Here is a 12,636-nt window from a genome sequence, read left to right as displayed (position 1 = left end):
GGCCTCCTTAATAAACTTTTCTAAGATCTTCCCCAGGATAGAAGTCAGGCTAATGGGCCTGTAGTTAGCCGGATCCACTCTCCTCCCTTTCATCTCCATTTTAATAGATTTATTTATTAGGAATTCCTTTATCCCTAGAAATTATAGAAAGTTGCATACATGAACACCAAAAAGGGAACCAAAACCAAAGGATACCATGATATAGTTCTTATTATTGTAAGATGTGTGATAGTGACCTTAAATAATAGGGATGTTTTTGTTTTTTAACATTTAAAAGCAGATTCAATAATTCATTGAAACAACACAAAGCAGCCAGAGCATGTTATATGGTTACACTTTTTTTTTTAATCACTAGAGCTAAGCAAAGCAGCCCAAGTGTACTGTTAATTTGATTTAGAGGACCCTTGTTATATGAAGACAAGGCAAAAGTAGCCGAGACCCTGAGACCAAATGTCTGAGTGTTTTAAATGCTTCACCTGGCTCCTGGTCATTTAGCACCCATCATTGCTGCTTTTCTGAGTACTGGAAACAAGGCAAAATTGGCATGCAAAGCCTTACAAGTGTTGATACTCAAGTCGGCATGCAGACAGTAACACACTGAAGAGCATTAACTGCTGAACCAAGTAATAGCGAGAATGCCTGTGACATGCATGAAGCCTCCATTGTACCACTGACTCATTAACTGCAATAGAATTGTTCCATGCAAACAATGTCACAATGACCCTACTTAAGAGTAGACCTGAACCTGCCTGTAGCCAATATATTCATAATAATTAGATACAACTGTGAACAACTTAGAGTAAATACAACTTAATTTATTCCTTTATATAATTTAGAGAGCCTGTGTACAAGGTTTCAATTAATTTTTAGAATGTGGAGAATTTTAAGTGTCTGTACTATTTCTTTTTTAAGATCACATTACAAAGGTTGACACAGATGCTACATTTTTAAAGGATTTATATATTAGTTTTAACTCAAATTTAATTAACAGATGTATTTGCAAATTCTTAGAGAATTCATTCTGCACTTCTAGAGTAAGTGCTAGAAGTATACTGACTCAAAATTCGTGGAAGAGGTGATATCTTTTATTAGACCAACTAGATATTTGCAAACAAATTATTTTATTTATTTACATTCAAGCATAGGAAGGTGTGTGTGCCTGAAAGCTTGCAAATAAATAAAATAATATGTTTGCAAATATCTAATTGGTTTAATAAAAATATCACCTCTGTCATGAGTTTTGATTCCTTTTGCCTCTAGACCAATATGGCTACAACCTGTATACCTAAGAAGTATACAGAGGCTAATGTATTTTTTTATCTGAAACAAAAACAGAGTCCTGCTTTACTATTGCAAAATGCAAAAATAGATCTTAACCTTAACTAGAGTCTTATAAGAATCACAAAGCAGTTGTTACAAACACCTCTGTAATAACTATCACTCTTTTATTTCCTATGCTTTTATAGTACTTTTAAGAATTTCCATATTTTCCATATTTAAAGATATGAAATAGACAAGTAGCCCTATTTACTCATTACAGAGCTAGGGGAAGTTAATGTTATGTGCTTAGCAAATTGGTTGAAGACATTATTTATATTGTGAAGGACATTTTACATACACATGTTGTTGCAGAAACAGCAGGAATTCCTGATGTCTACCTGAATTAAGTTTAATACTTTTACTATGTCCTCCGTAGAGTTCTGTTAACTTTGCCTCCTCTTCTCTACTTTCTCACTTTTAGGAAAGAAGTGTTTCAGCTTTTTGTCTATGCTAGCATTTTATTTTTTGTAGAGGGACTCACTCTTCAAATGCGTATCTACCTCATCCATGTGTTGTCCCTGAAGATTGTCATGTTTCAGCATTGCATCCATTCTGAACATCAGCCTGTGGTATTTGGACTCCACGTCATGCTTTGCTGCTCTGTAGGACTCCATCTTTTCTAATTATATTCTTCTTTAGAGAGGAATTGTGGTATTCCTACTTGTATCCACAGGATACATTGGGTGAATATTTTGCCAAGCAAACCTGATATACTCTAGTGTTCTTATGCATGAACCTGACTCAAGACCTTTCTTGGAGGAGCAATTCTGTCACAGTTCCTTCACAACCATCTTACTTTTTTTGTAGGGCAGTTCTATCTTACCTTTCAAATAATGAACATTACATTAAATGAATCTTTAATGTAGCAATTAGCAACAGTACCATGCAAAGAGGCAAAAGTTGGAGTTATATGTCCTTCCAGAGACTGTATTTTACACTCAGTTGACTTTGAGAGGAAAAAAAACCCTAGTTCATGAAAAAAGCCGCCCATGTTTTCCCAGGGACTGGCTGGTTCAGAGATCTAAACTAGAAGAGGGAATCTTTGTTGCCAGTCTGCATTTGGTTCAAATCAGTAGTGAAGGAAAGTCATTACCACTGAACTGCTGTTTAGCAGCTTTATGAACTGACTTGATATTTTTAGGCCAGTTCCTTGTGCACAAATGTCCATATCACATTAAAAGCAAACACTCAGCCCTGCCCCACTACTCTTATTTGTAGTCTCAGCAGAAACACCAAGGACTGAATAAGGGTGGAGAACAATCGGCCTTGCACCCAGAAGGTAACCTTCTGGTCAAGCCTGAGAAAGTTGCAAAAGATTTATCCTGTCTGTGTTCTATGCGCTTTTGAGAGAGAGAGAGAGAGAGGGCACAGTCAGTCTCTACGGTAATTAGGTTGGCATCTGATACAATCGCAATATTCACTTACATTATTTATTTTATAGTTTTTCCCATTTTCATTGCTTAGAAAGATCTTAGATGTGGCTCAACAAGATGTCCAGGCAAAGGACTCCCATTAAAATCATTGGGAGTTAGGCACATAAATAGGAGTTAGATACCTTAATACTTCTGTTGATCTGGACTTGTTACGTAGATTATAAGCTCTTTGGGGCAGAGTCTGCACACTCTTGTGTGTGTTCATGGTACCTTGCACATTGTGGCTATTCATTTGGTCAAGTAGTCTGGGGAGTAGACTTGATAGGAACATTCAAGGAGAGGGTATCTCCCCTGGATGTGAGGCAAGGGAGTAGGGGCAGATATGCACGTGGAGACAGTAACATATCTAGGGGTGGGAGAGTAGGCACAAAGTTAAGAAAGGCACAGAAATCACCCCCAGCCTTGCAGAGTCCATGTCCTGGAAGCAAGAGCAGCCCCACAGTTCACTCATGCTGGGGACTGCTTGTTTTCTGCCCAGGGCCAAAACAATTCCCAGCTGCTGCTGTTTTAAGAGTGGAGGTAGGGGCAGCAGGAGCTCAGCCAAGAGCCCCCAGCATGGGTAAGATTGCTCTGAGACCCACGTCCCCACTCTTGAACTTGTGCCCCCTCTCTCAGAATCTACATGACCCCCCAGGCTCTCTCCCAGGGCTTGCTCAGGGCACCAACTCTGCTTGTTATGCTTCTGGGTAGGCAAGGAGTGGGAAGAAAAGAAAAACGTTTCTGTACACCTAATTGTGAACGGGGATTGGGAAGCATGGCCACAATGGGCCTGAGGATTTGCTCGCCTGAGTAATAGACAGGAAATGGGTATGGGCGGTATAGGGTAGAGTTTTAAAGTTTTTGGATGTCCACCGGGGAGTCTGTTTTTGTTTCTTATCTTTTGGGCTGTTCATCTGTAAGCTGCTCTGAGTTTTTCTGGATAGGGTGGGATATCTCACCAACAACAAAACAATACTTTCAAAGATATAAGGTGATGTTTCTTACCAATGTTTAGGGGTAATTCCTCTTTGTTTATTTCAATGGGCAATAACTGAAGTCAGCCAAACATTTCTGAAGTCTTATAATAACATTAGCATTCATGGAAATACATGGGAATGCACTTGGTGCAGCTGCACAGTGCCGGTTATTTCTTTCTTAGCTATAACATCTATGGCCAGTCGCTAACTCCCCTTCCCCAGCTTTCCTCCAGTGCAGCCTATTCTTCTGAGGTTTCATCCATTTTCCCTGACAGTGAAAAACTCTGAGGACACTAAGGATCAAAGGTAAAGGCCAATGCACTGATGTATGAAAACAACATAAATGTTGTCTCTACAATCTCTGCAGCGACTGGGTCGGCATCTGATACATTCACAATATTCACTTAGGTTATTTTAAATCCCCACCCCCCTTTCATTGCTCAGAAAGATCTTAGACATGGCTCAACAAGGTGTCCAGGCAAAGGACTCCCATTAAAATCATTGGGAGTTAGGCACATAAATAGGAGCTGGATACCTAAATACTTCTCAAGAAACCCGTCTGCGCTGGTGACACATGGGGGCCACACTCTTCAGGACGAGGGGGGAGGAGACATAGTCCTCCAAAGTGCTGGACACCCCAACTCTGAGCTCGAAAGCGCCCTTATACCAGTGCTGGCGGGCGCCCTACGAATAAGCTGGGCCAGAGCTTTAGGAGGGAGGCGAGCTGCAGGAGCCCAAGGTGGCTAGGCAGGACCTCCCATCTGCGGCTCAAGGGAGGGGAGAGGTGAGCGCTGCTCGGAAAAACAGAAACCCGGGGCTGAAGGGACCGCAGAAGAGGCAGAAGAGGAACCAGCTCCTCCCCGGGAGGAAGCCAGCCTTGCCTGCCAGGCGGGGTGCGGGCTCGGCGAGGCGCCGGGAGGGGGGCGCTGGCGGCGGGCGAGGCGGCACCGCTGCCCGGCTCGCGGGGATGCCTCCTCCCTCGGCCAGCCGGGCCGGGGGCGGCCAGCCGGCCTCCTCCAGCCTCCGGCCTCCGACATCTTCCCGGCGGGGGCGGGGATCCGGCCCCTCCCGGCCCCTGCTCGAGCCGCGGGCGGCTGGATGCTAACAATGAAGGGCCGGGACCCGCCCGGCCCCGCAGCCCCGGCGCTGGGGTGGGGGATCCGGGGGCAGCCCTGGCCCCCTGCCCGGGGGAGGAAGCGAGGCAGCGGAGGAAAGGCAAGGGGCATCTCTCCGTCTCCGCCCCGTTTGAAAGCCATCCTGGCTTTCCTCGCCCCTGCCCCCCCAGCACGAAGCCTGCAGCCGCTGTGGGGGCATGCGGGAGGGCGAGAGGCAGCCTCGGTTGGGGATGTGCCAGGTGGCGGGTGTCACATTGCAGCCCCCCGGCCATCCCCTCCCCTGGCGGGCTCGCCAGGGTCCCTCGCGCCTCGGAGCGCCAGCGCCAGCGCCAGCACCCGCGGGCACGGGGAAGCCGGCGGGACCCAGCCCCAGCCCCTTTGTGCAGCGGTGCAGGGGAGCGACGGGCACACGCACCCCCCTACCCACCCACCGATCCGTCGCTCGCTGCCCCTTTTACACACACACACACGCACACACTTGCAGTCCCAGTCGCCGATCCATTGCTCACTGCCCCTTTTACACACACACACACACACGCCCCTGAGGCAGTCCCCCCTGTGAGTGCTTCCGCAGCTGCCCTCCATCCCTTACCCTCTCCCTCCCTCCCTCCCTCCCCATCTCGCCCTTATTTATTAATTTATTTTCCTCCCCCTCGCACCAGGAGCAAGCAGACATTTTGGTGGCATTTCCCAAGGTTCAGGTTCAAATCCAACCCCTCCCCCCCAAACCCCAACACCAAAGAGCCCAGGTCCGCCTTACCCAGCCCCGCCTGGACGCGCGCGCTTGGCACGGAGCGATCCCGGGGAAAGGCTGGTGCAGCTGGTCCCTAGCGGAGCTGGGCTGCTGCCATCCGCCCAACTTCAGCACCCAGCCGGCAGGGAGAGAGAGAGAGGAAAGGAGGGAGGAGAGCGGAGCAGAGCAGAGGAGAGGAGAGGCAGGCGGCGCACATGCGCTCTGCCACTAGCGCTGGAGCCTCCCCGAGCAGCTGGAGTTTCCCCGCTTGTCCCCAGGCTGTGACTCACGGCCAGTCCCCAGCCCCCGTCCCCGGGAGCTCCTGCCGAGCCGCGCAGGCGGGAGGGGGCCAGCCTGGGCCAGCCCCGTGGGAGCCGGCGGGCACGAGCCGGGCTGCATTTCGGGGCGGCTTTTGAAGACACCTGGTGGGATGCGTGATGGGTCAGGGGGATGTTTCCCATCCTGTCTCTCCAAATAGATGCCAGGGGCAAGTTAGGACAGCTGTCCTCTCTGGCTTTGAAATGGAAAATGGGCATGGGGGATGAATGCATCCAGACTGGAAAAGGCAAAGGCTCGCCCTACCTGGATGCTACCTATTTTTGTCCCTCCCCCATTGTGCAAACAGAGAAAGAAAGGCAGGCTGTTGCTTTCGCTGCATGCACATAAAACAGCCCCAAACTAGATGCACCTTAGTGCAAATGCTGCCAAAACCTGGACCCAGCCCCTAGACACTGTTTTGGCCACCCACGCTCCACAGAGGAGAAGTGTGGGTGCTTCCAACTGCAACACCATCTAGTTGCACCAGGAGTGTAAACATGTGGCAATAGCTTCTGAAGCCTGGCTGATGTTGCCAATTGTTTTGCCTGACTTTCACAACCGCCACTGTCTAAATAGAGAACGTGTTTACCGTACCCACTGCACCTTAAAAATCTGGACTCTGATATCCCCCAGTGCACCCATTCTGGAGAAACACTTGTTTGGCATCTGGATTCTGTTGCATCCCACTCCCATTCTAGGAATGCTAGCATCTAAAGAGACAACAGATGTTGCTTCTGTTAGTCAACGAAAACAATCTGGCTCTCAACACATCATAATATGAGAAAGGTGCAAAAGTGTTAATTTCGAACCTGAATGCTGCTGACTGGATATCTCCCTTCCACACCACACCTCTCATTCCACCAGAATAACTGAGATCCCAATACACTGTGATGGTATAGCACTACAAGAACAGGAGGCCAAAACTGTCCTGATTCTACCACAGCTGAAATGAAACAGCCCCATAAAGTTAATGCTCCTAAAAGCATGGGCATCACTTGTATTTTCTTTCCAAACCTCAAATCCAATTATCAGAGAACAACAGTTATAATCATTTGGACTCTATCCTTGAATCCTGGCACTGACGCCGCAGATTCCTAGTGATTAGAATTTAAGCATATGAAAGTCATTGCTCTGCGCTTCCGAAACCGGAGTTGGTTTGCTTAGATGCCTAAATAAGGATGTTGGGGCCTAACTTTAAATTCCTGTATTTGCGTTGTATACCTAGATGTGCAAATCTGGTCTACATTTTTAAATAACAAAAGGGCAACACAGATGATTGAAGTATCAAGGGCCTCCATGTGGCCCACCTCAACTTCAGTTATCAGAAAGAATTGATTGAAGCCATATCCCTTTCAGCCGTACCCAGAGAACCCAAGGCAAAGAAGGTGGAACAAGTGGCTTTCAAGAATCATTTCTTTCTAGAACAGGGGTCAACAATGTTTTCCGGTAGGGAATTAGAATGACACAGCTCAGATTAGAGAAAGTGGGCACTAGGACCAGGCTGCCACTTCTTCCTGCTGCCCAGCTGTAGTGCCATGTGCCAGAATCCCACTCCAGGTGCCCAACTGTGGTGCAGGGAGAGCCACCTGCCATTAAATGCCACCAAAGCCATGCCTCTGCAGGCTAGATCCAAAGGCTCTGTGGGCTGGATTCAGGCAAAAGACTGTAGGTTGCCAACCCATCTTCTAGAAGATGACTGGTTTGTGCATCAGAATTTCCTTACTCTTGAAAATGATCCATTTTCCCTACCAGCAAGGAACTGGTAATAGCTTTATTCTTATATAAGAGTGTATGTTTTCAGTCAGGGAATGGAAAATGAGAGGTTCACAGAAAAGTTTATGGGCCTATTCCTCCCTAATTTCTGGTCTGTGGAAGTTTAGCTGAGTCCATTTCTCAAGATACAGATTTGTTATTCATATTTTGTATATACTGATTTGGGGAATCTTGGGAAAAGAGAAAAACAAATATATTATATCCCATATTTCCTAGTGATTAGGAGTTTGACTTTTGTACTTTTTTAATTTTAAGAAGAAAATATACAGTTCATTACATGTGTGAGCTGTGAAGCGCAACATTGAGTTATGGGAACAGTCTGAGTTACTTGTTTATTTCCAGGTTTTCTAACATATTAGGTTTTGTGAAGTTGTTTAAATTCCATAAAGCAAGTAATATTGTTCCATGTGTTTGCTGAATTCCATTGAACTATATTTTCAACCTTAACTCTTTTACAATAAAGCTTTTTGTTTGTTTAGAAATCTTCTACTCTGATAATGAGCCAAAATGTTAAGGCTATGTTTCAGGGGAGCAACCCTGTTAGGAAAAAAACCCCTCTTAAACATCTGCTTAACTCTAAACTCATGCGTATGTCCATTAAAACCAGTGGGAATTAAATGTGCTTAAGATAGGGATGACATTTTTGTCTAACAGGGGCTTTGAATCATACCAAAGCAAATCTCTCCTACAGATTTGCAAGTCCATGGGAAGCATGTGTGGTGGTAGCAGTTATGGCCGGCAGGAGTTGTATACAAATAATAAGAGGGAATGAAGGACAAAATGACCAGGAAGAGCAAGAGCAAGTCACAGATTGCCTTCAATGTTTAGGTTACAGGGTCTGTGAATGGGAGGATAGCAGTGAATGTGAGGCTTCCGATACCGTCTTCCACAAAATTCTTGTTAATCCTTCTTCCCTGACTTGACCCATCTAAATGGGGTTGCTGTTAAGGATCCTAGCTTTTCACCAGCTTTGGTCATACGTATCTTCTTCCCACTCCTTCTCTCTCATGTCCTTCTGCACTCTCTCTCTCTCCATCTCATCTTCAATCTTCGTCTTCCTCTTCTCCTTGGTAGTGCCATTCTGGTAACTTCTGTTTCCACATATTCTTCCACACTCCTTTGAACATACCCATACCATACCAGTCTTCTGTTTTGTACTTTCTTATTTCTTATGCCCCCACTACCTTCATCAATCCTCTGATGTAACTATTCCTCACTTTATCCATCTTCATCACTCCACCCATCCATCAGAGCATTCTCATCTCTGTCATGTTCAGTCTTATTTCTTGAGCTTTCTTTAGGGGGCATGTTTTTGTGCTGGATACACATGTCCTGTAGACCTTCCCCTTCAACTTCACTGATACTCTTCTGTTGCATAATATTCCTGTTGCCGATTTCCAGTTTGTCCACCCTGCCCTTATTCAGTGATACAGCTCTTCATCTAACTGGATTCCGCTGAATGGTTGACCCCAGATACTTGAGCTTGTCAACTTTTAAAGCATGTTTGTCATCAGTTATCACATTTCCTATATCAGGTACCTAAGAGAAATCACAGTGCATATATTCCATTTTGGATAGACTAATCTTCATTTCTCTTCCCTCTGGGACTTCTCTCCATTGGTCCAATACAACTTGCACTTCCTCTAGACTCTCAGCTCAAATGACCATGTCATCCATGTACACCACATTCCAAGGTGGTCATCTTATTTGTTCAGTAAACACATTAATCATGACTGCAAAAGGGAACAGACTCAAAGTTGACCCTTGATATACAAAATTCTAATGAATAATTAAGATGCAGACTGGGTGAATGCTCTGCAAGGTGGATCCATAACTGGTTGGATTCATAGATTCATAGATGTTAGGGTCAGAAGGGACCCCAGGAGGTCGTCGAGTCCAACCCCCTGCCCTGGGCAGGAAAGAGCATTGGGGTCAAATGACCCCAGGTAGGTGATTGTCCAGTCTCCTCTTGAAGACCCGCAGGGTAGGGGAGAACACCACCTCCCTTAGAAGCCCATTCCAGGTTCTGGCAGCCCTTACTGTGAAGAAGTTCTTTCTAATGTCCAACCTAAATCTGCTCTCGAGCAATTTGTGGCCATTGATCCTAGGTATTCCAGGGGGTGCCCTAGTAAACAGAGTATTTCCTATTCCCTCCTGCCCTCCCCTGATGAATGTATAGGAAGCCACAAGATCACCTCCCAGCCTTCCCTTGCGAAGGTTGAAGAGATCTAGGTCCTTCAGTCTCTCCTCGTAGTGCCTTGCCTGCAGGCCTCTAACTGAACCCTCTCAAGATTCTCCATATCCCTCTTGAAGTGCTCCTCTGAACCCTCTCAAGATTCTCCACATCCTTCTTGAAGTGCGGTGCCCAAAACTGGATGCAGTACTACAACTGGGGCCTGCCCAGTGCCTCATAGAGGGTAAGCATCACCTCCCTGGACCTGTTTGTCATGCACCTGCTAATGCATGATAAAGTGTGGTTAGCATTGTTGATCACTTTGTCACATTGACACTTCATGTTCATCTTGAAGTCAACTATGACTCTAAGATCCCTTTCTCAACCCTGACACAACATTGACCTAACACCCAAACCTGCCACAAGTAAAGCAGGAGAACAATGGCAGCCAATATCATGCTTGTATAAAATGTCAATATATACTCAAGAAATCCCAGGTAGGGCCATGGACCCTGGCTACAGAGGAAGGCAAAACCCCCTAGAGTTAATACCAATCTAACCATGGGGTAAAATTCCATTTGTGATTTGGACAACTGGACTGAGTGCACACTTAGCAAATTTGCAGATGATACCAGGTTGGGTGAATCCTCTGAAAGGTAAGTCTAAGATGCACAAATACAGACTGAGGAATGATTGGTTAGGCTGCAGTACCACAGAAAAGGACCTGGGAGTTACAGTGCACCATAACCTCAGTATGAACCAACAGTGTGCTCTTGTTTCTAAAAACAAACCAGGAACAACAAAACCACAACCAGTAATGTACCAAATGGTATTAACAGAAGCATCTCTTGTAAATCAAGGGAAGTGATTCCTCTTCTCCATTTGGTAATGGTGAGACTTCTGGATTACTGTGTCCAGTTTTGTGCTCCACACTTCAAGAAAGATGTAGACAGATTGGAAAGAGTTCAGCAGAAAAGAAGAACAACAACAACAGAGAGAGAGACTAGAGGTCTGTAATACATAATTTATTAGAAAAGGCTATAAGAATTAGGGTTATTTAGTCTGGAGAAGATAAGACTGGGGCAAGGGGATGTATTTGATAACACTCTTCAAATACGTGGAAGACAATTATGGATAGGATGAAAATGGGCTTTTCTCTATGACTGTAGGGGACAGAACTAGGAGAAGTAACCTCAGGCTGCAGCAGAGGAAATTTAGGTTGAAGATCAGGAAGAACTTTCTGATTATGAAGGTGGTTAACCATTGGAACAGGCAACCTGGAAAAAGTTGTGGAATTTCCATCCCTAGAAATTTTCAAAAGCAGGTTAGACAGACACTTGGCTGGGGGCGGGGAGTGGGGTTAGTCAGGGATGATTCTGCCTTAATCAGGGACTGGACTAGATGACCTCCTGTGGTCCCTTTTATTCCTAGTTACCTATGATCCTATATTACTGACTCAGAGCCTGTGATCCACCAAAATCCTGAGGTCATAGAATCATAGGAAATTAGGGTTGGAAGGAAACTCAGGAGGTCATCTAGTCTAACCCCCTGCTCAGAGTAGGATCACCCCTAACTAGATCACTCCAACCAGGGCTGTGTTGAGCCAGGCCTTAAAACCTTCAAGGATGGAGATTCCATCACCTGTGTAGGTAACCCATTCCAGTGCTTCTTCACCGTCCTAGGGAGAAAGTTTTTCCTAATATCCAACCTAAACTTCCCTGGCTGCAACTTGAGACCACTGCTCCTTGTTCTGTCATCTGCCACCACTGAGAACAGTTTAGCTCCATCCTCTTTACAACCCCCTTCAGGTAGTTGAAGCCTGCTATTAAATCCCCCTCAGTCTTCTCTTCTCTGAATAAGTAAGCCCAGTTCCCTCAGCCTCTTCTTATAAGTCTTGTTTCCCAACCCCCAACCATTTTTGTTTCCCGCCACTGGACTCTCTCCAACTTGTTCACATCCTTTCCATAGTGGGGGGCCCCAAAATTGAACACAGTATTCCAGATGTGGCATTACAAGTGCTGAATAGAGGGGAAGAATCACTTACCTTGATTTGCTGGCAACACTCCTACTAATGCAGCCCACTATGCAGTTAGCTTTGGCAACAAGGGCACACTGTTGACTCCTGTTCAGCTTATTGTCTACTGTAACCCTGGGTCCTTTTCTGCAGAGCTGCTGCTTAGCTAATTGGTCCCAAGCTTGTAGTAGTACATGGTATTCTTCCATTCTATGCAGGACAAATGCAGGACTTTGCATTTGTCCTTGTTGTACCTCATGGGATTTCTTTCAGCCCAACCCTCCAATTTGTCCAGGTCACTCTGAAATCGAATTCTACCCTCCAATGTACCTACTACACACCTACATGAGCTTTAGTTAAAGCACCCCTGTCGCCATTTGGAAATGTGGGATACTGAGTACATGAGACACTGTGGAAATTGTAATCAGAGCAGCTCTAATTAACACTCCCCATTCCAAGGCATATGTATAGGTGCTCAATTTATTTATTGTGAAGACTGAGATAAAGTAACCCTCGAAGAGGTCTGTCTTCTTTTCTTCTGCCATTAAATAGTCTATCATGGCTAGTGAGCACACCTGGGCCATGGGTTAGTGAGGATTTAGTTAGGGAGCTTCTGTAGGGGCTGGACGAATTCAAGTCAGCTGGCCCGGATGATCTCCAACCTAAAGTTCTAAAGGAACTGGCCGAGGTCATTGCAGGACCCCTGGCACGGCTTTACGAGCACTCGTGGTGCTCTGGTAAGGTACCGGAGGACTGGAAGAGGGCCAACGTGGTCCCCATCTTCAAAAAAGGCAGGAAGGA

General features: G+C 45.9%; 1 protein-coding gene across 1 annotated transcript in view; it reads right to left on the bottom strand.

Moving 5' to 3' along the window:
* RGS17 (regulator of G-protein signaling 17) overlaps positions 1 to 5,708 on the bottom strand; it is a 116,060-nt gene extending 110,352 nt beyond the window's left edge. Inside the window, exon 1 of the mRNA XM_019550059.1 lies at positions 5,585 to 5,708. The gene's annotated coding sequence lies outside the window, so the exon portion shown is untranslated. The remainder of the gene's footprint in view (positions 1 to 5,584) is intronic.
* Positions 5,709 to 12,636: the final 6,928 nt, after the last annotated feature.

The sequence above is a fragment of the Crocodylus porosus genome, unplaced genomic scaffold (assembly GCF_001723895.1).
Source record: "Crocodylus porosus isolate Cpor-Errol unplaced genomic scaffold, CroPor_comp1, whole genome shotgun sequence".
NCBI lineage: Eukaryota > Metazoa > Chordata > Crocodylia > Crocodylidae > Crocodylus > Crocodylus porosus.
This window is presented reverse-complemented; position numbering and strand designations above follow the sequence as displayed.